Source organism: Taeniopygia guttata, chromosome 2 (genome assembly GCF_048771995.1).
Source record: "Taeniopygia guttata chromosome 2, bTaeGut7.mat, whole genome shotgun sequence".
Classification (NCBI taxonomy): domain Eukaryota; kingdom Metazoa; phylum Chordata; class Aves; order Passeriformes; family Estrildidae; genus Taeniopygia; species Taeniopygia guttata.
Window position 1 is genome coordinate 105,025,989 of NC_133026.1, and position 27,751 is coordinate 105,053,739.

General features: G+C 42.3%; 2 long non-coding RNA genes across 3 annotated transcripts in view; both read right to left on the reverse strand.

Moving 5' to 3' along the window:
• Positions 1–319: 319 nt before the first annotated feature.
• LOC115493857 (uncharacterized) overlaps positions 320–27,751 on the reverse strand; it is a 33,107-nt gene continuing 5,675 nt past the window's right edge. Inside the window, exons 2-5 of one of the 2 annotated variants that reach the window (XR_012054107.1) lie at positions 23,812–25,804; positions 21,280–21,349; positions 2,032–4,959; positions 320–462 (exon numbers count right to left, since the gene is read on the reverse strand). This is a non-coding gene — a long non-coding RNA (uncharacterized lncRNA). The other variant, XR_012054108.1, reaches the window with a different exon arrangement.
• LOC140682406 (uncharacterized) lies at positions 7,906–10,776 on the reverse strand. The gene is made up of 2 exons (XR_012054106.1): positions 9,103–10,776; positions 7,906–8,525 (listed from the first exon to the last, which is right to left on the reverse strand). It is a non-coding gene; the product is annotated as an uncharacterized lncRNA (long non-coding RNA).

Here is a 27,751-nt window from a genome sequence, read left to right on the forward strand (position 1 = left end):
AGGGACAAAACACTGCTGAAAACGCTCCATAAAGAGTTTCCAACCTTTTTTTTTTTTTTTCCCTTGCCTTTTGTTCTTTTTTTAAACCATATTTTGATCCTGGTATTCAATGGGGTATCATCTCCAAAACAATACTTACGGATCAGTAATGAATGTGATCCATTTGTTGTTGCTGACTCAAGTGCTACAGGAATGCTCTTCCTCCACTCCAGTGTGAGGCAATACAGGAGTTATTGTTTCATTTGAATTTTGTTGGGAAAACTACCAAAACCTTTATGTTAGAATATTTGACTACAGTGTTAACAACATTTCCCTGGGCTGCTGCTTAATATACTTTTAATATTTGTTTTCCATATGTTGGTTCTTTTAATCTGTTCTTATTAAAGTCTTCCATGTTTCAGTATTTTGTCCCTGTGTTTCTTTTGAAGAAGGCAAGTATGTGTACTGAAAGATTAGATTATCCTGTTAAAAAAAAAAAGAGAGAGAAAAGGGAGAAATGTCTTCAAAATGAAGCACATCAAAAGTAAAAGTAGGTGACAAATGTTAATATTTGCAAAGTGCTTCTGCTTTGATCCTGCATTTCTATTTTTTTAAGAGCTTGACAAATGTGTCCTGTGGTTTGGCTCAAACCTCTTTGCCTAGTGCTTTACTTGACCCACAATCCATTTGATCTTCCACTTGTTTTTCCTTCTGTCCAGGAGGCCTCTGGACTTGATAAAGGCTAGTTCTTATCTTCCACTTGCTGCTGTTCAGGGAAATAATTTTTAATTTTTGGTTGGATTAGGTTATTGTGTCTATTTACTTAGGCAGTTTCTGAAGATATGTTCACTTTGCTGTTATTTGGGATGGTTCCCTTCCCATTTCCATGCCAGTAACAGCTATATCAGATCAGCATCTGGTTTGGCTGATTGACTCTGGCACCAGATGTGAGGAAGACATGGATGCTGGAGTGCCTGACTTAGATGGCAGGCTGCCACTTCGCTTCCACAGTACAGTTTCCAGGTGTGCTGCATCCAGTACCTGAGCCTAGAAGAATTTAATATACTAGACACTTTCAAGGGCTCTGGACAGGCTACAGCTGAGTAAAATGCACATGCTTCTACAGCCCCCAAACACTCACCTCAGTCTAGCTGCTGGGATCCCAACCCCAGTATTGTCTGCAGCGCGTCTGATCTGCTTTCACTATGCTGCTTGCACAATCCCAGTACTGCCCAGCTCAGTAAGAGCCATCCTGCAGCCCAACAGCCCGAGCAATCTGGAAGATGCTTCTACAAGTATGAACGTTGGCCATAAAAGTTGACATGTGATTTACAGGCTGTTTTACAGCATCAGCTCCCTTATTCCTGCTCAAGAGCCCCTCCTCCCAAGAAACCATAAGCTACAGACCACAACTGAGGGAAACCTGGAGTTTTGAGCTGCTCTTTCAGCCGAGTAGGCCAGAAGGTGCAGCATCTTCCAGCCATCCTCCCTACAGATCACTCCACCAGCTCCAGGCACAAGGGCACCTCTCCATGTCTCTTCCTCAGGAGCTTTCTTCTGTCTTTAAACCAATAAACCATAAATTGAAGGAGAAGGCACTTGCTTACGTGTCACCCTACAACTGAGTGTGCCCCCATGGTAGTGCTGCCCCAGGGCCTTGGGTGCTGACAGTGAGGTTGGTGTTATTTATGCTGCTCCCAGGTTTCAGGACAGAGTACACCTGTCATGGCTCCCATGTGCTGTGCATTTGCTTTCTGGAGACACATTTAGGATATCATTTGCATTGCAGATGTGTGGCTCCATTTCACTCACCTTCTGTCCCCATAAAACCACTGCCATTGCAAGAGACATGCATGTTTTGAATAAGTGTGAATGTGAGGGATGAAAGGAAGCTTGCTTTTGGGAGCAACAATTACAATGCCCTGCTTAACTGGGGTGGTTAGGCAGGATGTTATAACAGTTGAAAACCTTTGCAGATACATTTCTTGTCTTTAATGGCAGTATGACACCTGCCAGCTCTTCAGCTGTTTCCCTCTCCTGCAGAAAGCATACCTTCAAGTGAATGAAGAAGGTATGCAGCAGAACAGACCAAGTTTCAGATTTTCACAGGTACAATTGTCTGTCAATTAGAAAAAATAAAAAGCACATAAAAAATCCTGAGAATGAGAAAAATTGTGGTGATGGCACTCAGAGATTCAGAAAGTGTCTCACTAGGTAAACACTACAACACCATAGTGGCCTCCTTTTTGTTTGTCTATCCCTTTCCATTCACTCATTTTTCATGCAGACTTATTTCCTTTTGCACTTAGAATTATGTGACTCCTTTGCCTGTCAACTTTGTATCTTCTAATACTTTACCCATAATAAGGCACTCTGCCTTTCCTGGGGTGGCAGAATACTTTTCTTCTGGTGAGAGCTATTTTGTTTTCTTTTAAAAAAAACCCAAAAACTTAAACAACGAAAACATTCACTCAAAAAATGGCACCAGGAGTTTGCACCTTTCTTATTTCAGGGAATGTCTGCAGCCAGATCAGCTATTTCTTTCCAAAACTGTTTTCACAGGCATTTCCTGAAGACAGACTATCAGATAAAATGCTGACTTTAGCCTTTTCTTTATCCTCTGCCTAGGGTATTATTTTATTGCTCTTGTTTTTGAAGTTTCTCTCTCTGGGTTTTGCTGAAAGCACTTTTGCCAGTACATGAGGAGTTCTCGTGCCACTATCAGAGAAATTGTGCACATCTCTGCTGGATAGATGCCTGAAATTTCTTTATGAATTATAGCCAAACTTATAGCCTAAGTAAGTTAGACCACTGATCACAATTAAGGAATGAATTTGTTGGGGTTTTTTGTTTTGTTTGTTTGCTTGTTTGTTGGTTTGTTTTAAGAGAGTCTTTGCAAGGATTCCTCTACTTGGATGATGTCTCTGATGGGCAAAGGCTGCCATAAAGTCTCTTATGGCACCTTTCAGTCTGCAGGAATGCAAGTGGAGAGTGAAAATACCTAATGCTTGGTGCTGTGCTGGGGTCCTCTCCACCAGCTTGCCAGCCTTGGAATGTCAGAAATATTGTCACTCTGCCTCTGAGCAGGTTCAGTCAATATTTAACTATTTGGTTGCTTCTGAGGCTGCAGGTCTGCAGTTTTCCACAATGGTTTTCATCAACTGAATGCAAGAGGATATACAAAACTAATCCTTAAACACAGCGCTGCTTGGTGTGGAGTAAAACACCCAAAAAAATGACCCAAACCATGTGAAAGGGAGGATGTAGAATAATATATTATAATATTAAATATTTTAGAAACAGCTCCCCAGTAGCCTTCTCTTATGCTTTCTCCACACACTGTTAGGTTGATAAGCAAATTTAATTTTTTTGCATTTCCTGAGGAGAAGACCAAGCACAGTCCTTGTGCCAGGCTACTGGTTCAGTCAGCAATAATTGCATGATTTGCATGAAGATAAAAGCATTGCTAAAGGGAAGGGTGTGCATGAGGTTGAGAGTCCCAAAATGCAGCCTCTCTGAGCAGCTCCTCTTTTTCTTGGACAAATGACCTGCTGCATTGTTTCTCTGAGCTACAAGCTAACAGAAAATGTGTCATTTAGGAAATGAGAACTTTTGAACAACATCTAAGCATCTGGATCCCAAAGGAGAGTATTCATTCCACTTGCTTGAAATCTAGATGTTTCATTTCAGCTAATTGTCCTAATTAGTTCATGGCCACAGAGATTTAATAGCAAAGAGTGATTTAAACTAGTTTAGTCTGGACACTTATAAGAAGAAGAAAAGGACAGGGAGGAAAGCTATGAGAGTGAGAGTATCAGGCATCTCTCTGAAGATCACTCTCTGAGGTGCTTGTGCTCTGTATGTGTACATTACTGCTTCGTCTTAGCACTGGAATTTTTTACCTCCTCCCCAACCAAACTGGCATCCCAACACTTCAAATTCATTCCTGAATTCAATTCGTAGTTCTAGCAATGATGTTGCTTGCGTAAGTAAGTTCTCTAAGTGCATGTGGGGGTTGACTCCTCCACAGAGAAGGGATAACTGGTCGGTGTGTGAGAAAAGTTCTTTTACCTCTGTGTGGTTATGTTTCTCATCTCAGTCTTCTATTTCAGCCCAAGCACAGCCCTGCTTGGTGGGGAGATTCCCAGCATGATGCCTCAGACAGAGCCTAACCCAGGGGGACAGTGCCAGCTGTGGCCATCACCGAGGACCCCTGAGGCTGGGCTCATGTTCACTGACTCTTCTAGACACTGTGTAAGATGGGGAAAGTCTGTCTTTTGCTTTTGTACCTGCAGAAGCATGAGTGGCTTTTTGCCTTGGCACAAGCAGAGCCAGGAAGCCTCTAGGGAGAATGGAACAGCAAGAAGAAAAGTCTGTGCAGCAGTTTGTAGAATGGGAAGTCTTCTAAGTTGAGGTGGTTCAGCACTGTTGTAACACGTGTCAAGGGTAGGAAGCAATACCTTGACCCTACCCTGGTGCTGCTCAGTCAGGTGCTGATACAGTGATGGATGTTACACAGGGATAAGGGGGAGGCAGGAGAAGGGGCTCACTCCTTCCAGAGAAATATGTTACAAAAAAGGTGCAGATTTAGCAGGTCTGGAAATGCTGGGCAAGAGAAGGAAAGGGTAAGCATGTTAAGAGGAGGAAAATGAGTATAGCTCAAAAATAAGCAAGTAAGCAGAATTAATCTAAAAGCCCAGACTTGAACCAATCTTCTGTTTGTTTGTTTTTGCTTTTTTTTTTTTTTTAACTTAATGTTAGTGTTTACATAGATATCTTACATAAACTATTTTCCATTTTAAAGAAGGAGGGCCTTGCTGGATCTGACCAGAATTGGCTTGCAAGGTGTAGCACTATGAAATGTTCAGGCAGGATTTGTAGCCTGTCTCGAGATGGGAAGTACTGGAAATCACATGAAAACTTGTGATTTTGGGTTCCATTTAGTTCCATTTTGGAGATGCAAGAAATTTTATCTTGATCCTGCAAGACAAATAGCTGTGTATGACTTTTACATGTGTGAGTAGCTGTTTTATTTTTGTGCAACTAATGCAGAGGTTCAGCATTACAGCAAGTATTACACAGGTAAAGAGATACCCCACAAAATCCTTCCTTCGTTAGACCCTATTAGGTAGCCAGGTGTTTGTGAAACATCCAGAGTAGAGGTGAATGCCACCATCTTGTGCAATTCATTCTCACCTCACGCTGCCTGGATTCAACCTTTAGCCCAAGTAGATGTCACTAATATAAGTTATGCAGGTAAACCAAATCATTTTCATTTAATACCAGCCTCTCATGTAAAGCCTGTTACTGACTTCATACAATTAACTGGTAACTAGTAGGGCTGTCTGAACGTTGTGCATTATTTGAAGTATCTGCATATTAGCATTAATCTCAGACTGCTCAAGACAAATCTTTAAAGGGATGGGGAAAGACATAATCTTCTGCCTGTCTCTTCTGATATTAGAGTTTATCTTTCTGCTTGATGTCAAAGTCAGGAGGCTTGTTTTGCATTGTTCTCCCTCGCAGATGACTGATGTAGGCAGTGTCCATCATGAGCACAGCCATCTATTATGCTCTTGCCCTTCCTGAAATATGCCAAAGTGGTGGCATGCAGGGCAGGAAATCAGCTGTTGTGCTCACAAAGTGGAGTCATGGTGTGTACTGGCATTTCTCTTTGCTCCCTTGTCTTCCATTTGCTGCTTTCTGTTGCATTGGGAGCCAAGCAGCTCAAATCACCTTCATTTCCCCAATTTGAGTTATAAAATTTACCTCTTCCAGTTGACTGCCTCCTCAGAAATAAGCAAACCAGTTCTGCCAGAGCAAGTGGTGGAGGCTACAAGTGGAGGTCCTAGGTAATCTGTGGCTTTTATTCAAGGCTCCTGTAACCCCATCAAGAAAATAGTAATCATGGCCTTTATTTTGGTCACTAATGTGGCCATGGCTAAAAACCAGTTTGCCACAGATCTTTGGGCATGAGAGCCCTGGGAGCCTGATATTCTGCCTCGCTTGGCTGCCCTGGGAGCCTGATATTCTGCCTCGCTTGGCTGTCCTGTGATCTTAAACAACAACATAACAGTTCAAGAAAAAACTGAGGGCTTTTTTCTTTTTTTCCCCCAGGATAAATGTCCTTCCATGAGACATGTCTGAAAATTTCCAGGAAGCCCTGTTGATTTTAACCCATCACACCCTATAGACACAGAGTTTTTCTACTGAGAGCAGCTATGGAGATTTTCCGTCTGCTTTGCTTCTCTCTTGCCTTCCCCCACATCCTCCATTTTCCCTCTTGTATTATTACCTTAAACAATGCCTTTTTGGAAAGCATACCCTTTTGAGAGGTGCTTTGTTAAAAAGCAAAACAAAAACACAAACCCAACAGCAAATAACAAACTTCCCTGAAATTCCCACAGAAACAAATAAGACAGCTTTGAAATTGTAAAGCACTGGCACATGGAGGGTGCCACTGAGCCCAGATGTTACAGCCCTAGCAAACCACAGTTGCCCTCCAGTTGCCCTCCTGACTTATTTTTCAACTTCCATTTGATGCTCTTCCATCGAGCCCCAAGGTTTCCAGGCTCAAGTACCAACATCCACAGGGACCTGAGCATGTACAGAAATAATGTTCCCTCTGCTTCCTCCCTCCCTCCCTCCATGTCTTGGCATCTAAAAGGGTTCCCGAGGGACATGGCTACAATGGGAAAGGTGCATTAGACATTACATAATGTCAAATGTGACACTACGTAGTGTCTCTTGTAGACAAAAGAAAGCTTAGAAAGGCCCTGCTGAGCTGGAGCAGCTGGCATGAGGATTGAAGGACTTTTCCCTGTAAACCAGGAGCTGCTGTTCTTCCTCCCTCAACCCTCATGACCTTTCTGGGAAGAAAAAGAGTGGGTGCCTCACCTGCAGAGTGCCACACGTCCTTAGCTAACCCTCAAACCTTTTTGCAGGCAAAGAACAGCTGAGTTCTTCCATTCCAGGCAGGAACCTGGAACTCCCTCTCTCCCTGTGTCTTGACTACCAGATAAATATTTTGTGGTGGGTGCATCAAAATAACCACACCAGGAAAAAGTGTCCTTTTTGCACTGCTCAGTGCTCATGAAGAACAGACAGATGAGGCACAGAAGGAAAAAAAACTTATGTAGTCCTTTCTAATTTCCTTTTAAAATTGTTCATGACTCAGTGTTACAACCTCACCAACTGTTTGGAGACTGTGTTTATAGTCTAACCTCTGGAAGGACCTTAGGACTACTGGATTAATTATGCCACTGCTTCTAGAGGAATTTCTGTATTTTAAGCGATCCTCTGGGCCCAGGGCTGTACAAAGTGTTCACACACTTTCGTTGTGTTCAGTTAGTATTAAAATGTATTTGGTTTTTTTGCGTCCTGTCACATCTGTGGCGTTGATATCACGGACTGATTTCTGCTGCCAGACACTCCTGGGTAAAGCAGCTTGTGTGAGTATCATGCAGCACACACAATTTGTGTGGAGGGAATCGTATGTGACCTTCCTTGCATTGTCCTACTAATGACCCCTTCTGTAATCAGGCAGAAATCATGCTCCTGAAGAGTGGGAGGTATGACTGCTTCCATGCTGGTCTGTTCCTGGGCCCCCGCTGCACAGACTTTGCCAACAGTAACAAATTGCTCTGAGTTATGTGCAGCACTTTAGTGATGTGGACTAGTTATTTATTAGAGAGGGAGCTGAGACATCAGCAAAGGGCAAAAGAGTGAATAAGAGAAAAATCCCCAATCAAATGAAATGAAGCTGCCTCATCAGGCAGGCTTCTTGCAAAACTGCTCTTTCTTCTGGATCACACCTTGTTTATCTAATGAGGGGATCACATGGAGAGTTTTGAAAGTAAACCCCTTAAAATAAAGGAATGTCCCCAAAGGCTGTGGATAAAGGTGACAGAGTTGGACTAAACTGCATTTCCAGAGGTGGCAAATCAGTGATTTATTGCTTCATTAGTCACAGTTTCCTAAGCACAAACCTGTCTGTGATACTGATTGCCTTGCTCAGAGGCACCTTTTGAAGATATATGATAAAGATAAGGGACCTCCTCCACTTGGAAAGAGAAGGCAGCTCCAAAAGAGTGAGAGCTCTGTCTGGTAAAAGCCAGACCAATGGAGGTCACTGAAGCAGCATTCATTGCCAAGAAAGTTCTGTGTTTGTTTTGACTTGGAAAAGAAACTTCCAAGTTTAACACCATGGGTCTATAATGTGGGCAGTCCAAGAATGGGAGGAGAGGTCTTTATGGTGATTCTTTATGGCTTGGTATTCCAACAATTCTTTAATGTTGATGTGCAAAAGTGATGCCATTAGACTACTAGTCTGCAAACATAATTAAGTTTCACCCTCATCGACTGAATTCAGTTTGCCCAGCATATGTTTCTTGCTCTTTTTCTTCCCTTCAGTTACTTAATAGTCACCCATGTTAATACTCAGTACATTTCCGTGATGAAGGGTCCTGAAGGGCTGGAGGTGCTCTGGAGAGGACACTGTCAGCTCCTGAGAATCCAGGGACTTCACAGACAGAATGGGATGAGGTCTGGAACAGAAGAATTGGTGGGAAGAGGTGTTGGTGCAACCTCCAGTGCAAAAGGCAGGCTATGCTGAATAAGGGCCTCTCACTTCTGGGGTCTCTGGCTCCTCACCAGAAAGATTTATGCTTGTCTGATGCACCAGAGCAATTAAATATGTTTTTCAGCAAGTGTGGCACATGTCCCTGGGAACAGAGACCCAAGGAACTGGTGCTATTTGCTAAAGTTATCCCTCCAAAATCCTGCAACACACTGGGGAAGTGACTTCCCCCAGGCTTTTTCCATGAAGAGAGAGAACTAAAGTAGACAGTTACATTTATAAATAGATGTTGATCTGTAAATTCTGCTGGGGAAAAAATAAGTCTGACTTTAATGATGGCTACAATCTGAATTTGGGTCTTCAGGATAAAGGTTTGAAATAAAAAAGGACATTGTCTTGGTTCAGGTCAGATCAGCTCCTTCCCAACAAAAGCATTGTGACAAGATCCTGGGAATCAGTGAGGCTTTCACTTATGAGCTTCAGAGGGGCTGAGGGCTGTACCTGCAGGGATTTGCTGCTGAGACTGCAAGCCATACGTTGCTCACCTGTTGGCCACAAGTATGTGAGGCAGGGGCTGTGCATGCCTTCCATGGGGACAGCCACTAGCAGATATCTTATCTGTGAAATTGTTCATTCCGTAAAAATAGAAATACATTTTTAAAATTTTGCTTCTTAAAACTATGGACTTCTTAAATACTGGATTAACTTTCTTTTCCTCTTTGTAATTTATTTTTTTTCCTGCATTACCTTTTGTGCTGAGTAGTGTAATAAGTGGATCCTCTTGATTTCCCTTCTTTTGCCTCTCCCTGATATTTCAACATTTCTTTAGCTTTGGAGGCTTATCGACAGCTAAAGCAAAAGTAGGTGGATCCTGGATATGTTTCACTCACCAAAAAATAAATGTCTGGGGAGGAGGGCAGAAAACTTTTCCAAGTGATTTAGGACAGCTGCCAAAATCAGATTAAAATAAAATCTAGTGAGACCTGGAAACTAAAAGTAGCATTGAAAGTCCAGCTCACCCCTGAGATAGTACTTCTATTATTTGACCACCAAGAGCAGCAATGCTTAAGATGCTTTTCACCACCTTGCAAGCATGTAGTGAAAATTTATGGGAAGCTGCAGCATTTTCAGTCCAGCATAATGGGTGCTAATGCTTTTTTTATAGACATCAGTAACAATGTGTCCAGATCCACCCAAAACCCTAAAGCCAAATCAGCTTTGAGATGGAAAAGAGGAATTTCATTTTTCCTCACTTTCACTGCTGGGACAGACAGCCTTCCTCCCTTATGAGGTAATTTAATTTTCACATTATGCTTTATGGGATATCCTTTATTTACCTAATGTTTTCCTGTCAAGTCTTTTCAGACTATGAATCTTGTATATTTTATATACACAAAGGTGACTTTTCCTTCCTTTAATGACCATGGCTTATCAGTGCAGGCAACCGATACCGGACTCATAAATATGTCACTCTTGGGTTTGCGGCAGCCCCTTCTCTGCTGTAGGACTGTTCCTTGCTGCTTGCTCCTCCCTTCAGCTCACTGCATGTCCATGGTCCACTCAGCCCCTTGGTGCTCACCATTGGCTGGTATAAATAAATCACTGATTTGAGCTATAGGTGAAAATCATTGTGAAAGGAGCACCCAGAGGAATGCAATACAAGGTCAGCGGAGCCAGCGCCTTCCGACTCCAATTAAACATTTCCTGTAAGTCGGTGCCAATTGTCCATCTTGTAAGAACATTTGAAAACGGGAGCTTGAACTCTCCGGGACCCTCTCGCCTCGAAACCTGTTTCCTGTTTAACAAGATTTAACAAGTACAACCAAACATGCGCCATCAGCAACAAAAGTCATTGTGAACGGCTCCAATGTGCAAAGGTGCTGGGCTTCCTCTCGGCCCCGAACGCCGACCGACCCCATCAGGCAGTCACAGGGTGGCTACAGTGCCATGGTGCTGTGCCCTGGTGCCACAGGGCTGGTGTAGCCTCAGCCCTTTTGCTGAGAGAGGTGGAAGGAAAGAGGAAAAAGGCAGCCTTTTCAAAAGGGGTCAAAGCTTGTTGGGTGAAAGCTTCAAGAGTTAGTCTTGCCGTCCCAGGAGTTTTCTACAGTGGATGGAATAACATCTACTCTGTGCCGTCTGCCTGTGCAGCTTTAAACACAGCCTTGCTGTGTTGCAAGCCTGCTGCATGATGCCTTGAAGATATCACTGCAGTCAAAGACATCACTTGGAACAGGCTGTAGTGTGGGCTGAGCTCCCTGTCCAGGCAAAAGAGATGCCAAAAGCAGAGATCAGCCAAAGCCAACTTTTGACTGTGCAATCAAATATGGGGAGAGTGGGCATGAGAGCCCCAAGATTTAGAGCATCCTTCTGGTTGAAAATGCAAGGGAGCCACTGAAAACCTGGTCACAGTGGTCAGGCACTGAAAGCACAGTACTGCTTGTAGGAGGCATCTACAGATGTGTGTGTGTGTGTGTGTATATATATATATATATATATATACACACCATTCTTATATGTAAGATACATAATGCAAAACATGTGTGTGCTTATTTGTCTACGTACATTCAAGTGTTCTACATTTCTGCGCACTATGCATATCACTCATACTAGAAACTGTTGTAGCACACTCCCTATATCTCTCTGTAATCTCACCTGCTCAAAAAGCCTGGGACTTGGGATGAATCTTCTGGTGCTCCTGAGGTAATGGCAATAACAGTAACAACAGCAACAATCCTATCAGTTTACTGAAAACCATAGTGTCATTCTACACCAGAAAATACATGCATGACTAAAGTTTCCAAGTGCATAGCCCATGTCTTGCCTCTCATCTGCAATCTGCTACTCTTTCCACATGTGCCATCTCTAGAGTAGCCAACAACCAGAGCAAGGTCTCTGAGCAAAGGGAGGACACGGGTGGAAAAGATCCAAAGAAATGAAGTAAAGTGGAGCCTAATGTGATGCAGAGACCTCTGTCCTCAATGTTGCTCACATACTGAAAATGGCATTTCAGTAATGGATATTAAAATTAAAATAATTTTCTTTAAGGAGGTCATGAGCTTGATATATAAGACTCATTTAAAACAATTTCCTCATTGTCAGGGAGGAGGAAAAGCTTGGGAATTTGATATGGGCTCCTTGGCTATGTGCTAAGTGGGCCATCCTTTATTTGAAATCCATCATTATAGGATATGATTCAAGTTCAGGGAGGACAGCACTTTGCTGAGAGAAGCCTCCTAAGTCTCTTCCTAGATTCCCTAGGCCATGCTTAGACAGGAGCCAAATCTGCCCTTTCTACCTGCTGTTAAAATAATGAGTCCATTCTTCAAAGGAAGGTCTGCACAAGCTCCTCACCACCCAAAGCAGAGATGTGGTGGTGTCCCTGCCTTGTGGCTGAGGAGTGGACAACCCATCAGGTCCTCTGTGTTGGTCTTCTTTCCCTTGCAAACTGCCCATGACTCTTCACCACCCTGCTCGAGGCAGTTCCCACGCACCATGTCCCAAGATCAGCTTCTCTTGCGCCTGTGTCATGAGGCATCTTTCTTCATCGTCCAAAACTGACTCCAAAATAATTCTTGGTGTGAAAGCAAGACATTGTATGATGCCCTGCTGACTTCAGCAAGGCCATCCTTTCCCACTGTCTTATCACAGCAGAGGGGCAGAAGGGAAATATTCTGGGATCTTGGGATCTGGCACAGCAAGTAAGAGTTTTGGGCACTTCTCCAGCAGGGGAGTGCGCAGGATGAAGGCAGTACTCCTGCTTGTGAAATCTACAGTTTAGCCATGCAGCTTGGAGGAGATCTTACAGAGTGCCCATGGGCAAAGCAGTGGCACTGGGCAAGACTGCATTTTATCCTTAAAGGGGCTCTGATTCACAGTATAATAGACATGCTCTGGGCACCAGTAAATCGGGACAGCCTCCTGCAAGCTGAGGCTGAGGTGGCTCACTTGGTGTTTGATGAAGGAAGGAGCTCCCAGCCTGAGGAGGCTGGTGCCTCCCTGAGTTATGTACTGACAAAGCAGAGGAAAGGAAGCTGTAATGCATTTCCCTCTCATAGGTGGGAAACTGAGGCAGGCTATGATCCTGTTCTCCAAGAGTGGGACTTGGATTTATACAAGGTCTATGGAGCACAGCTGGGCATTAAAATCAGAAACTACATCTTATATCTGTGCTCAAGAGGAGGAGGAGGAGGAGGAGGAGATGAGTTGACTGGCAAACATTTCCAGACAGACGGTGGAGCGGATTAGTACAAAAGAGGATGCAGATCCCGGCTGTTCAGCTGCCAGCAGAAAGGAGGGGAAGTATAGTTAGGCAGCTGGTGGAGAAACAGGTGCAGAGAAGGTTTCCTGATAGCCATGCTGTCATCCTGCTTTGAACCCTCAGCTCCTCAGTAAATCTTCCCTCTTGGAACTCTCTCATCAAAGTTTCATTTCCTCACGTTCCTAAAATAGTTCTTGATAAGCAACTTATCATGCTGGTAAAGCCCTTTTGGTTGCTTTTCTAGAAATCTATTTTCATGTTTTCTGGGCTTCAGCTGCTTGCATTCCCATGCAGAAAAAAAAAAAAAAAATTGGTGAAAAAAAAGTACAGCCAAGGCTTAACACAAGAAGAAGGTGAAGTGTTTATGTTGGTAGCACAGCAGGACCTTGTCTGTCAACTGAATTTCCAAGCAGTGATGTAAAATTATACTGGTAGAACTCGCATCTAACCAGAGGGACAGGGGGAGGAAAATATGAACATATATATATATTTTAGCATGTAAAATGTCTGCAGGAAGTACATACTTTGCACTTCCAGTGGCTTTTTGTGGGAATTTTGTCTTCACACTCCAGTCAGAGATGGAATAAAGCAGAGGTGGTCAAGCTGCAATTTTCAAGGCCCAAGGGGAGCCCCTGTACAAGGCAAAGGCTCTTCCCATATTCAGCTCAGAGATACACTGGGGCTGTGCTGGCATGGGGCTCCTGGGCAATCCCAGGTGCTGGGAAAAGAAAACTGGCAGAGTGGATTTGGTCTAACATGCCTAAATGACACTTTAACCAGTCCACATTGAAATCATCCCCATCTCAAAGGAAAGTAGTGGGGAATGCCTGTTATTCCCAAACAGTGAGCTTTTGCCAGAACTCCTCCCTCAGCATTCTGATGCCCACGGCATTATGTTGTCCCATGGCTCTCATCTGGAAAAGGTTTTGACACATATGAAAGCTTGCCTGGGGGAAAGTTGGCCATCCTGCTTTGTAGGGCAGGAGTTTTCAGAAACTCATAACGATGTGGGAACCCAGGACTATTACAGGAATGGGGGAGCTGAAGGGAATAAAAAGATTCTGGGTGGGGAAGCACTTGGTTGTATGTGGTCTTTTCAGGTCAACTAGCTACCATTCCTTGGGGCAAGTGCAGAAGTCTCTGTATAAGAACTACAGTGAGAGAAAGAGAGGTGATTTTATTGGCATGGCACCAAGAAAAATGATAAAGAGTTTGATCTGGAATGATTGGGATGCATTATGGCAGAAGAGTCTGATGAGAACATCCAGGGAAAGAGTCAGTTCTCTTCATTCAAGTTTAGACAAGAGTTTTGCCACTTCCAAGGATTAGGAAAACAGGTATAGAAACTCTTGGTTTTTCCTTGGGTGATTCTTAGCTGATTTTGTGTGTCTAACAGCAAAAGAAATATTGAGTGTCAAATCTGTGTCTGTCATTAGAGGATCTGTTTCCACATGATGTGCCAGGACTATCTCATAGGATGAGAAAGGCAGAACGAAAATTATGCTTGAAATGACCTTCTCACAACAGCCCTGCTTTCACATCCTCAGCAATATGGAAAAAAACCCTGGACACTACATGCAGGTAAGTGTGTCTGGAGTCCTCAGAACAATTTATCCATCCTGTCAACTGGTCCTGGTAGCTTTTTTTTTCCCCCTGGGAAGTTATTGGCACCCCAGATGAGCTATTCTGGTGTTGCAACTTGCCCATGTTCGCATTTTTTTTTCAGGGCTCCTTTTTCTTGGACACAGGATTGCTAGGAAGAAGTTGCCACTTCCCCAAAGGATCAACATTTCCACTGCTGATTCCCTAACCATTCCAGAGGTCTGCACCTTTTCTCATAGGTGACAGGCAAGGGACATGTGTGTGCACACATGCAGCAGGTCTGCAGCAACTCTGTGTCTCCAGGAAGCATAGGAGGGACTGTGCCTGGCTCTGTGGGTCTTACAGCTCACTGAGGGGAGGCAGTGCCCAGACCTCTGCTCCTGCTGCAGGACAATTCAGGACTTTTCTGAAAGGAGACATGGAAAGAAGTTCACAAGTTTTAACAATATTCCTAAATAGATAGGTCATCACAGTGTATCTACCCCACTAGCAAACAGCATATTTCTGTTTGATTTTCATGTATTTCTTCCCACTCAAGTCTGACACAAACAGAAAACACTGCTCCCAGCTTTGCCCAGAGGTGACCTCTGGGCAATAGAGCCTCAGAAGTACCCAAACTGCACACACCCTAAACACAGACACACATTTTTCTAGAGTCAAGAAGTCTTTTGTGTGGGTTTGCAGCAACTTACAGGCATTTGGGAGGGAATCAACCAGGAACCAACAGAGTAATTCCTCTCCTGTACATCAGATGTTAACAAAATAGGCCAGTACCCTGTACTCAGACAATTGCCCTGTAAGCAAAAGCCTTGCTTCCCTGGGATCCAAGAGATCCACCATCCTACAGATTGTACTAGAAAATCACATTCATTTGGCCTGACTACAAACTCTGGATCAAACCATAGTCTCATGTGGGTTAATGGTAGCTTCTCATTGTTACTCAGAATTTCTCTTTGAGTCTCAAAGCAGCACAAGAAGGCTGCATCCCAAAATGCACATAGGAGTGATATTTATGTTATCTTAGAATTTAAACATTTCAATATGGACTATTTTAGCATCAATCCTGTATAATTTTCCAATTTACTGAAGATGGGTTCCCTAGTGATGTGAGAATCCTCTCTGGTGCCTGAATACCATTAAGAATGTTTGTTCCCACTAGCCTTTACCGTAATAATTGCAACAAATTGATTTTATATAGTAGACCAGGAAGGTCTGCAGAAAATAATTACTTTTTTGTGTATATTCCACATATTAAACATGCGAATGAAGAAAACTGAGAGTCATCAAAGCACAATTTCCAAACAGACTTGCATCATTAAAAAGACATTTGGCTTCGTAGTTCAAGGTTAAGTTTGTTCCCAGAAGATGAGGTAATTTAGTAAAATAATAAAGCTCCCATTAAACAAACCCTGTAACAGAACTGAGCCTTAGCGGCTGCAAAGGAAGGAAACTGTAACTTCTGTCAAAGCACAGAGATGAGATTAGCGCTAATAAAGCATTCCTCACAAAGCAGGGTGATAGTAGATGGGGGAAGGCACATCCAAATAGCTCTCATTTCCACAGCATTTCCCTTCAGATATGGGCTTTTTAATTAGCCATCGGAAAGAAAACTGAAAGTGTACTTTCTCCTTCTCAGTTTCTCCCTGGCTATTAATCTCCGTGCTGAAAACCGTGCCACCGGTCCATCTTATTGTTATTAGCTAGTGGAGACGTAAAAGAGACACATTCATAGTCCTTATCGCAGCCCAGAGGTATTTCCTTTGTGTTATGAGGAGTATTTTGATTAGTTTTGGCTGTGTCTGCAGGGAAGACACAGTTTATATTTTCCACAGCTAGAATAATTTCTAGAAATATAAAGATTTGTTCCAGCACTTGGCAGTATTTATTGGTAGGGCTTAATGATTGAAAGGGTTTCATTATTGTGCCACAGTCTTTTTTTGAATGCTCTTGGCTTCATGAGTAAGTTTGAGGCAAAACATTGATAGTGGATTGTTCCTGGAGTAGGTTGCTGATTTTTAATGAATCATTTGTTTGAGGAATGAAGCTTCTCTCCCCTGTGACTGCCCTATCCACTGGCAGATGCGGATAATTGCACATTTGAAGAGCCACAGAGGCCCTCTTGGGAAGGATCTCAGTGGGACACCAAATCCTTTTTCACTATGTCTTTACTTCTCTTAAAGTGTTTAACCTCCTTTTAAGAGCACAGGTAATGATAATTCTCCAGTTTTCTCTGGTGGATTCCGGACCTTCTGTCTGTCAATGGAGACAAAGTATTCTTTTTCTCTTGGCAGCATCCTAGTTTGTATATTTAAAGTCTGTTTCCTGAAGACTTGCTCACTTTTCCCTTCATTTCATTAAATACTCAATTTCATTCCAGACAATGCAGCAGGTGGGACCTGGGGCCAGGCAGCAGTTTGAGGTGGCTGCCACTGGCAGATGCTCTGAATCCTTCTGCTTGTGCTCCGTGCTCTCACAGAGCCAAGTCTTTTTGGAAATTGTGCTTTGATGACTCTCAATTTTCTTCATTCTGCATGTTTAATATGTGGAATATACAGAAAAAAGTCATTATCTTCTGCAGGGGGAACCACGCATGGCGCTGTGCTGGGCAGGAGCTGTTCTGCCCACCCCATTTCCCACACACAGCCCGAGGTACATGAAAGACAGATGGGCAGTCACAGCACTTCTGCTTTCCAGTAAGAAAAGCTCCCTGATAAATCTGGCCATAGCAATCCAGGATGACACAGTTCAGTGGCTCCCTGTGGCTTCTTACCACGTGGAGGGGAAAGAGAAGAGTAATGTTCTCCTTCCCCTCTGCAGAAAGATAAGGTGGCTGGGCTGACAGCCCCCAGGTAAGAGCCAAAAGAAAATTTGCAGCAAACATGGCTGCTCACACATTTCTGATATCTCATCAAAGGGAGACAAAAAGAAAAATTACAATGCTTCCCAGGTGTGCAGGTTTTGCTTGAGGGAAGTGATGGGAAACGTAAGCCACTTTGGGGTATAACAGGAGTAACACACACTTACACTTTCCTTCTTGAGGTTGCTAATTTTGCATGACTACTTCAGCTGAGGAAACCATATTATAAAAAATCAAGTGCTGGCAAAGTTCCTGTTGACTCAAGGAAACTCAGAACTGCATTCTTCTTTGGTTTATCTATTGTTTCACTCACAAACCTGAAGCAAGCAGAAGGTTCAGGAGTGCTAATTTGGGACCATTAGGAATCCCTAAATAATTTAATGATGACCTCTATTGTTTTGTATGTGGAAAAAAACCCAACCAACCAAAAAAAAGCCAAAACAGAACAAACCCCCAACAACCAAACAAAACCCAAGAAAAGCCAAACCAAAATGCCACACCAGGGTAACAGTGGAAAATGGCCCCCTGATTCAGGGATTCCTGTCACTTCAGACATTTCCTACTCTGACAGACTTGGAATATAGCTCCAGAGGAATGATCAGGGTACACTTCACTGTGAATTTGTTTTCTGTCACTGTTGTTCAGATGTCCAAGTGCTTTTACTCTCCACAGTTGCTATTACACTAAACCAGGAAGGTCAGAAATTTGCCTACTTTGGCTAATGCATAGCAGACCCAGCTTTACTCTCTTAGGTGAGCCATTGCAACATCTCACAAGTGGTAATACCTACACAGGAGCATCAGAGAGGAAACATTCTTCACCTCAGGGGTCTGTAGGCAAATGTCAGCACCCAGGGCTGACACTGGTACCCAGGAACTCAGACACTGGGTGCCTGAAGCACCCTGCTTCTCTTTGCCTCCCTTTATCTCCAGTCTCAATAGGGCAAGAGCAATGTTCCTCATGTTGAGGCACTTAGATACAGTGAGCTAACTCTGTATTTATGGAAAGTCTGGAGCAGATTCCTTCCACTCTTATAGCATGTGCCTCAGAAGAGTCTGTCTACTGCAGAAATTTCCCTGCACACTCCAATCAAGGGAACAAAAAAAAAGGTATCTCAAAAATGTGGCAACAGTGCATAGTCAGCAGTGCTTGAAATCAAAACAAGGTCTTCAGGGAGCAAAACAAACTTCCCACTCTGGAAAAATTCCTGATCCCCAGTTTCCCAAAATGCCATAGCAAAACATAATTGTCATGGCTCTTCCTATCTCTAGCATCTGTCATTGAAGTGGCCAGAATGAAGCTGTTATTTGTAGCATGTAGCTCATCCGAAGCCTCTATCAATGAAACCATTTAATTGCTTTCTTTGGGATATTTTGGGATATTATGCAGTTGACTTTTCTGTTGTAGTTTTCCTTGTCAAGGTGATAATCTTGTGACTCACTGTCATGAGGGAGGCTTCTCTTTCCTGCCAGCCATAATCGTAATCCACTCACTCCTGGGTCTGTAATTGCTCCTGCAGATGGGAAGACACCTCCCGACTTTGTTGGTACCTTCAGGAGCACATTAGAAATTATTGCATTCAAATGAGAGTAGTGAGGTAAGGCCCCCTAAGAGAAGCTGCGGGATGGAGGTAACAGTAGATAACATTTCTTATGCAGTTCATTAATATTGAATAATTTATTGGATAACTATTTGGGAAGTAGTGCTACTGCTTGATTTCAAGCAGACAGTTGCCTGTGGAATAATTCATAAATTCAAGCCTTCCCAGAGGCTACCGCAGACCTGAGCCATTCTGCCACAAAATCTAACTGAGTAGCCCTGCTCACAAGGGTGGGGTTCCACCCATCCCTCTCATTTGGTGTAAAGCAGGTTCTTTAAGCTCTGTGAATGTAAAAAGTGTGTTTCTGAATGAGGACTGGCATGAACAAGCTCCCTTAAAATCCTAAAATTAGTTGTTAAGCCGATTCCATTACTTAGATTCTCTGTCCAACAAAGCACTGCAAAAAGTCAGGATCTCCCTTCAATTAATGCTGGAGGCATTTAGATTCCAAGGTTTTTAACATGCTAGGGATAATCAGCCTTTTTGGAGGAGGTTTCTGTAAGTGCCTGCTGCTGGCAGCTCTCAGGGATGGGATGTGAGGTGAGGGAGGTCTTTGAGGATGCAGTGCAGTATTTCTCTTCCTGCAAATTTTTCAGGTCTCCCTTTCTCCATGCTCTACTCTCTCTACTCTACTTTCTCTTTTTACCTTCTTTCCTTCTGGCTTCTCTCCTCCTCACCAGGCACTGAGGCTGTGTAGCACCTCCCACAATCCATAAGAAGCACAGAATATCAGGTTATAATTATCTAGCAAACGGTATTTAGGTGGGCAGTCAATCTGAAACACAGCTTTTGGAGGAGTTGTGCTGCTTTGGTTTATACTGAATTTAATGACAGATCATGAAATCTCCTCCATCATGGCTGCTTCCCCATGGCCAGGCAGCTCCAGCAAGCCAAAGGGAGTGGTAGTTTTACTTGTGAAGCCACAAAAGCAGTCTTCATCTCTTGCTCTGCCAAAGTTTTCTGCCTTTGCCAGCTACCAGAGCTTATTCTTCTGCATACTGATTAAAAAGAAGTCCAGGATTTATTTTTTTTAGTGGGGTTGACCCAAGCTGTCAGTCCAAGAACCAACTTTACAAGAGGTGTGTGATGCACACCCACCTCAGTGGTGATGGAACAGAGCCCAGCAAAGCTCTGCAGGGTGCAGATGAAACACTCCCTGGCTCAGGGTGAGACAGAAAGGTGATAAACAGCAGCACCTGGGGAATATTCCCCTTCCCACCTACCACCACCACCTTCTCTCTTTTTCAAAAACACAAATAAGCCAACTTAATTTGCATTTTCATAGCTGGGAGTGATTGCTAAATTAATGAGCACTGCTATTTATATCTAAATAATCACAGTCCTAAACAACTGCTTAGAGGCATCAGTATGGAAGGTAAGATTCTGGGCTATGATTTGACGGGTTTCAGGCAGCACTTGTCATCTGAAGAAGGAAAATCTATTCCAACTACCAAAAAAACCCCAAAACAGCTTTATGATATTTCAGACAATCTGAAGGAAACTGGAATAAGAAAGTTATGTGAGCAGTGTATACAGACTTGGCTTGCTTACCGGACTATGCTGGCCTTAACATTATTCAGAGGAAATACTTTTGCTAAGCAGTTTCCTTTAACCATCTTAGTTGCCACAACCCTGACAGGGACTTCCCCATTAAGCTGTCCTGCAAAGGGTACTCAGCATTGTTCCCAGAGTGTGTGAAGAGCCCTTGCAAGCCAGCTCTGTCCTCGCTGCCTTTGGCTGAGTTTCTGTAAAGTGAATCTCTTGGCTTAGTGCAGAGCTTGTGAGGCCACTTAAATCTCTCTGACCCCTTAATGAAGTTTTTAAAAGGGCTTCATAAATCTTCATCACTAAGAATCGCCTAAAGCCCTGCAGGGTTTTTCTAGTGGCATTAACCACTAAAACAACTAGACAGACTCAGGTCTATTTATTGCATTCATCTTCATTATTTCATGGGTTTTCCTCCTTTACAGACTTTTATATAAGCTGCAACTGAGAAAGGGAGCTCAGGAGCAGGAGTTCTAAGTCCATACTGCCTGTCTGGAAGTTTGTAGCCGTCCACAATCTGATCAGTCCTCTTCTTGGGAATGTTTTTTTGTGCAGGCAGCAACTGAATGTTGGCAATTTATCCTTCCTTATTTAAATCATTGTGTTGTTCCTCATTAGAGAAAGAACCTCATTTTTGCCTTTCCTGTGAAAACATACCTCAGGTCACAACCTGACAGCTTCAAAATGGATTAGTTACCTGCCTGCCCTTCAATTTTCTTTTTTTTTCCCTTGGAATTTTGGCTGACTTTGAAAATGGCTTTTTATGAGTAGCATGAGTATTCTCTGAAATAACTTCCACCTAGATGGATATGTAAAGACTACTAGGAAAGTATGATTTTTTTTTTAAACCTTTTACATACCATGTATTGTGCTCTCCACAGTGAGTGTTTGGATTCTATATGCTCTGTACAGTTGTTTGATTCTTCACCTCTGCAAAGTGAGGACAGATGAGTCATGACTGAGGTTCACAGACAAACAGAAAAATACTCCAGTGCAGGTAAAGTCATTGAAACCAGTGGGAGACTTTGAAGAAATGGTTTCAAGGCTAATTCTGCAGACAATGAAGGACTAAGGCTCTATTGACCTTTTGAAGGATTGGAGATCCTTGTGGTCCAACATGGTCCAGCCAAGCTTGGGCTGCCCCATTCCATCACAAAATCATATTTTTGTGAGGTAGATGATTTTCAAGGTTGCCTTTTCAGTTGGCATTTTGTTTATGCCATCAAGATATGGTTGAGTGTCATGGAAGTGCTACTTTAGAGCCATTGTGATGTCATTTTGTTTTACATTTATTTGCATTACAGAAAGGTCTTAGGGGCTCAGCCTCAGGGTGGACTGAAACAGTGTGCATGGATCAGAATAAAAGCATTATGCTTGTGAAGGCCGACAAGATCTTTTTATTGAAGGGCTTGACACTGAAATATTAAATCTGCCAGAAGTTCCACTTATGATTAAGAAAAGACTAGGTTCCTAGTCTTGTTCAAGACTGGAAGAAAAAGTAATGTCTGATGAACCTGTGGGAGGCTCAAAACTCAGATTGTGATGTGTGAAGTGAGTTACTTGAGGCATTGAAGGAGAGCTCCAGACTCAATTGATTGGTATTTCTTTCACTGAGATTAGTGTGCCCTAGATGATGTCAGGCTGTGATGTTCTCACACATGAGCCAGTCAGGTAATTGTTGTTAGTATAGGGAACTGTAGGATAGATTATATGATGCACTGATGTCTGCTCTAGAAAGCATTGGTCAATAGTGTGCTAGGGACACTCTTTTACCCTAACAAGGATAAGATTAGATATTATCTGACTTCCTGGCTTCTTGAAGGCTATGCAAGTCCACCCAAGTGCTCATTTATACAGTTGTTAACAAAAATTCAAATTAGGTCATGGCTTTCAAGCCCTCAAAAGACCAAAATTGAAGGCAAGGGACAGACGAAGTCAAAGGGCCATCATAGCCTGAGGTCTGTAAAATGCCAGGAAATTGAAGAGATAAGAAAGAAGGTTTCAGCAAGTGGCTCATGCCCTGTGCTGTAAGAAAAGATGGAGGAATCCTAAATTGTGGCCCAAATGACCTGCCAGAAGTTCTCACTTGGTCCTGAGTCCCACACACAGCTTGATCCTTTGCATGAAAGCCAAACATAAAAGGTCTCTGCTGTGAGCAGAGTCCTGGGAGGGTGGGTAGGTAGGTGGCTGCTGTCCTATGGCCAAGGCATTGTCACTGACCCTATGCCTGCTCCTAGCCCTGCTCATTTAAGCCTTCCACTGCCTGAAAGTTGGCTATCTAAATGTCTTTAAGGGCATCAGCCTCAGGATCCAGCTGAGGCTTCATATACGCTCTGTTTCTCGGTGATGCGGCTCACATGGCTGTGAATCTCTGATGCAAACAGGCCAGGCTGGGTAGGAAAGCTGGGGTAGGACCAGCTCTCTTGTACTGGGAATTTGCAGCAGAGATGCTTCATGGCTATGAAAACACTCAGGAAAGGCAAAGTTTAAGTTCATACAGTGAACTATCACACCATAGTCCCATGATACACTGCCTTTGCCAGCAAAGCTGCTACAGCCAGCTCCTGCCCCTGATGCTTGTTCCCACCTCTGGCCTGCAGTTTATCACCTCCTCAGCTGTGCCAAAACAACTGCGTGTAGAGCAGTGCTTGAATCAGCACACTGAAGTGATGGAAGTTAAAAATAAACTCTTTGTGGGAGGAGCAGAGGAAGAGCTATTTTTAATTGTAATCACTTCAATGGTCTTTCTTCCAGTGTGGTCCCACAAGGAATTCCATTAATACAACTGGGAGAAGGCAGTGGATTGCTGTGCTGGCACTGGAGTGACTCCTCCAGGCAGAAGAGTCCCTTCTGCCAGGGGGAAAGGATTTCTGGAGCCAGGATTGCACCAGGGCAAATGTGCTGCAGAATTGTACCTTCCAATATGCAGAATTATTCCCCACCTGAGTCAAAACTACATTCAGGTGTCCCAGGTTCTCCATTAGCTATTCTGTTTCCTAGATTCTCATAGTATTAATCTAAAAATTATTTCATGCAAGCCAGCCTTACCATTAATAAAAACAAATAAAGAGACACTGAGGTTTTTTCCTGTTTTATAAACAAATACTCCTGTAATCATTCTGAATACTAGCCTCCTCCACAAATTTACTATGCTATGGATGCCACCCATTAAAATCTATTCAAATACAAAATGCACAGTAAATTGAGAATAAAAAAGCATCAGAAGAGATGCAAAACTGGGTTTTATTTAATAAAGTTAAATGATGAAGAAAGGAAATACTTATATGTTCCTTAAAAAGCATTAAAAGTTTAAGGAAAAACGACTGAAAAGAGTTCAAACAGTTGCAGTGCAGCTACAAAAGGAAAATTCACAGAATAATTCAGCAACTTACTTTTGTTTAGGCTTTGGTCATTCCCATGCTTAGATGTGCTTCTCTGTGAGTGAGTGACATGTGCAAAGCCTTGGTGATGTCTTGTGTTCAGGCGCCTCAGTGATTTGTTTCTGTTTGAACATGAAATACCTTCACTTGCATTCAAATGTTCCTGATGCATTTCTCCAGAAGCTTTTTTACCAGTGAAACGTGTGAAGAACAGATTTCAAACTGCTGTCACTTTTTAAAATAAATAAATAATTACATTACTTTTTGTGTGCCATTAACATTATTAAAAGTCTTTCTGTGATATTTACTGAGTTTCAAAGAACTCCTCAGGAAAATGGGGTAGTAGTTTAACTTCCATCACACAGGAAAATGAAGTTGTATCCTGAGTCCCACATCAAGGCATCCTTCTTTTGGGAATCATGATCTATGTTCTGGATCACACCAGTTCCTGGATGCTTGGGTATACAGGCAGGATTTAAATTTAAATTCCTAAACTCTGAGTATGTTTAGTATGTCCTTCAATTCTCTTCTAATAAATAGAACCAAGGACACAGTGAGTCAGTTTTGTAATTAGATTATATAATTGTCTCATGAACTCTGTACAAATTACCTCTTCTCTGTATTGTTTTTGCAGTGTATTGTTTTTCTTGAATAATATGGCACATATCCAGTGTATATTGCAGTCAATAAAGTACCCCAGTTTATAGTTTGATGGCCCACAAATGAATAACTGACATCAACAAAAATAATTAAATCATTACCCTTTTTAGTACCGTCAGTACTCTTCATTTAGACCACCAAATTTATTTTAAAATATTAGTATGTTTCCTTAAAAGCATCTGTTTCCATTTTTTTTATTATCAAGAGGAAACCACAGATGAACCATATTGATCAGGTTTCAACAAATTTGTAATTCTAAGGCAGACATTAGCATGTAATGATGTAAAGGAAATTGCATTTTATTGCATTTTAATTGAACAGGTCAATTTGAGTAGGCCTTTCTCCAGGAAAATTCCCATCAGAGTTTAGTTTTTCATCACTAGATTTTATTTACTTCTTGAGCTTCACACAGCAGGTTTTTGTCTTCCAAATGAAGGATGATAAAATAATTTAATCTATTAAACAGTGTATTTTTGATACATGAAAGAAGTGTTGTTTTGAGCCCATACTCACATTCAGCATTCAGCCAAAGTCTTCCAGGTTTATTCCTATTCATTTGGTCCAACACCATTAAATTCAGGGGGTGTCCTTTTCCAGCTGAGAAGTTTGCTTTCCAGTTCTCTCCCTAGGCTCAACCAGCTCTGTGCTCCACAAGTCCAAATGATGAGCAATGGTTAACTTATTTCAGTACAGAATATTTTTAATCTTCTGGTAGCTACTCGTAGCTTCTGGTAGGTCACAACAATTCATTTCTCCTCTCTATGCTTATTAGAGGAATCACCTGTGAAGGGTATGTCACCTTCTGGACCACAGAAGTACATGTAGTTCCAAGCAGGCACAAGAAAAATACATTCTTTCCACTTCTTGCAAGGAGAAATTAAATTTGTTTGGAAAACCCCTGCTAAAGGAAATGTTATTCAACAATTCTGTTGAAGCTATCAAAACTAAAACTAAATTAATTTGAAAACTTAGCACAGGCCACAGACACAGTTTGTGATTTGAGTAGTAACGATTCTCCTAGGCAGTAGGAACTAAAATAAGAGTGCAGCATAAATCCTGGCTTCAGGCTGAATTACACCCCTCTCCAATTCCATGAGTGAAATATCTTGAAGCATATTCATGTGAGCCCCTACCTTTAAAGTAAAAAAGTTTAAAACCTTCAACAAGGAGCACAGGCTATAGTTTCAACCACTTCAGGGGTTGTTGCTTTCTCTGTGCCCTGCTGACCAAGGAGAAAACTGGAGGGTTTTTTTGTAGTTTCTGGTGGCTGAGAAAGGAAGAGGTGCTGAGATTTTGGCTTCTGATCCAGGCATGACAGATCTTTCCTACCACTCCAGATGTCAGCCTGTTACCAAACAGAAAGAAAAAAAAAATACAAAGCACTTTGTGTGCCCTCTCAAGATGGACCTTGCTGCATATTTAATTTTAAGTTGATTTTCTTTAAAGGGCAAAATACTTCAAAAACAGCACAAAAATCTTCATTTTGGATAATATGAAATATTTTAATACAAAATTTTTTTGGAGGGAAAGAATTTGGCTTAGTGTAGAAGCTGAAACACTTTGATTTAAGTAGTGGTAGCTACTTAAAAGCTGTGTCCCTACAGCCCAACTGGTGGTCTGTGGGGAATGGCACTGCATAGGGTGTCACCTATGGGGCATTTGGGGAAAGCTGAAAATAGCCAGGGAAAAGCCCTCCAGCTAGCTAAGCACTGCTGAGTTTTCGTCTCCCAACACTCCTAGGCTCTGACAGCCCTACCTCTGTTGGATTTATCTGTGACGCCATGAGATGCCACTGATGTCAGTTCTCATGGCTGGCCTTTCTGCTGGGGTCACTGGCCCCCAGAATTAAGGGCAGTGGAAGTTTATAACTGTGTGCTGCCCATGGAGATGGATCTGCCATCTTTAGTGTCCAATGGCATGGCGCTGGTGTCATAAAGAGGTGCTGTTAAACCTGACAGAGCCTGACATAACAGAGAGCACCTACATTGCCTTTACTGTTAAGTTCATTACAGGAGCTATGGTAGCTGCTGAACTAGTGCTGATTAGGTTTGTTTGGGACCAACAGCTTCTTAATAGCAGAAAACTCTGAATTAGCTGACCAAATATTCATCTGAAGTTTCTATAAAATTCTGCTTAAAGACAGTTTAGTGAAGTTGAAACCATGACTTGAAGGACCAAGTAGTAATTCTTGCTGGTAACCTCAGAAGTGATCCATGGGCAAGGTTTATTTCTGCAAGCAATATTTCCATGGAGGTCTGTGGCACTATCTCTTCATCTTTAAGTCATTGTGAACAAGGACAAATTTCAGCTCAACCAGTAGCCGTTTTTAGGATCTGGATAAATGAGCAGAGACGCAAGCAGAAAACACACACCCTATCAGAAAAAAACAACCTACAGTAATGTTGCAATGAAAATGTGCTGCTGCAAAGCAAATAACCTCTGCAAATTTATACTAAAACTGTGTTGTTGGGGGGTTTTAGATTATTATTTCAGAGGTGAATATTAAAGTTGTGTGCTGCTAAGCTTATGTATGATTGTGATTGGCAAATGCTAAATGGATCATCCAGATATCATCCTGGTTACTGATGAACGCTAGCAACTCTCTGAAGTTATCCTCTAACACTGGGACATGGTATTTTCTTCAGAGTTTATTGAAAGTGCATGGGTCCTTTTTTTTTTTTTTTACCCTTGGAAATAGTAGTTACTCTATACATCACATTGATTTACTCTGAGAATTGCTTACTCAGAAAAAGGCTGCTAAACTATATCCATATTAAGAATACAAAAAAAAAAAAATTAAAATCTCGAAGCTGAGTAACATTAGGATTATTCCTATCTCCTTTGTTACTGTGCTCCATCTTTAATACTAAAACTATTTTTTCCATCAAGAAAGACAAAACAAGAAATTATTACAATGAGTGTATGTAAAACATGTAAGAAATTTCAGCAAGAATAAAACCTTACGTACACCGGACGATGCTACTTCTTGCTCGTCTAATTGGAATTAAAAGAAAGTCGTTTGACTCTTTAAAGTTCAGTCATCTGTGACCTCTTAAAATCAATCAACACCAGCAGGGGAACGATGCATTATAGCCACCTAGTTTTGGGACGATCGGCTTTTTAATTGTTCTTTTGCCTGTTTGCAGATACTGGCGTCCTTAACTATTGAATTGTAAATTCAACGTGAGCAGCAATAACGGATGCATAAACCCAACTTATTCCTAAAGTAATGGAAAAGTACGGATTATTTGCACGCCCTCTTTGGTCGTGGAGGCTTAGGCGAAATGGATAA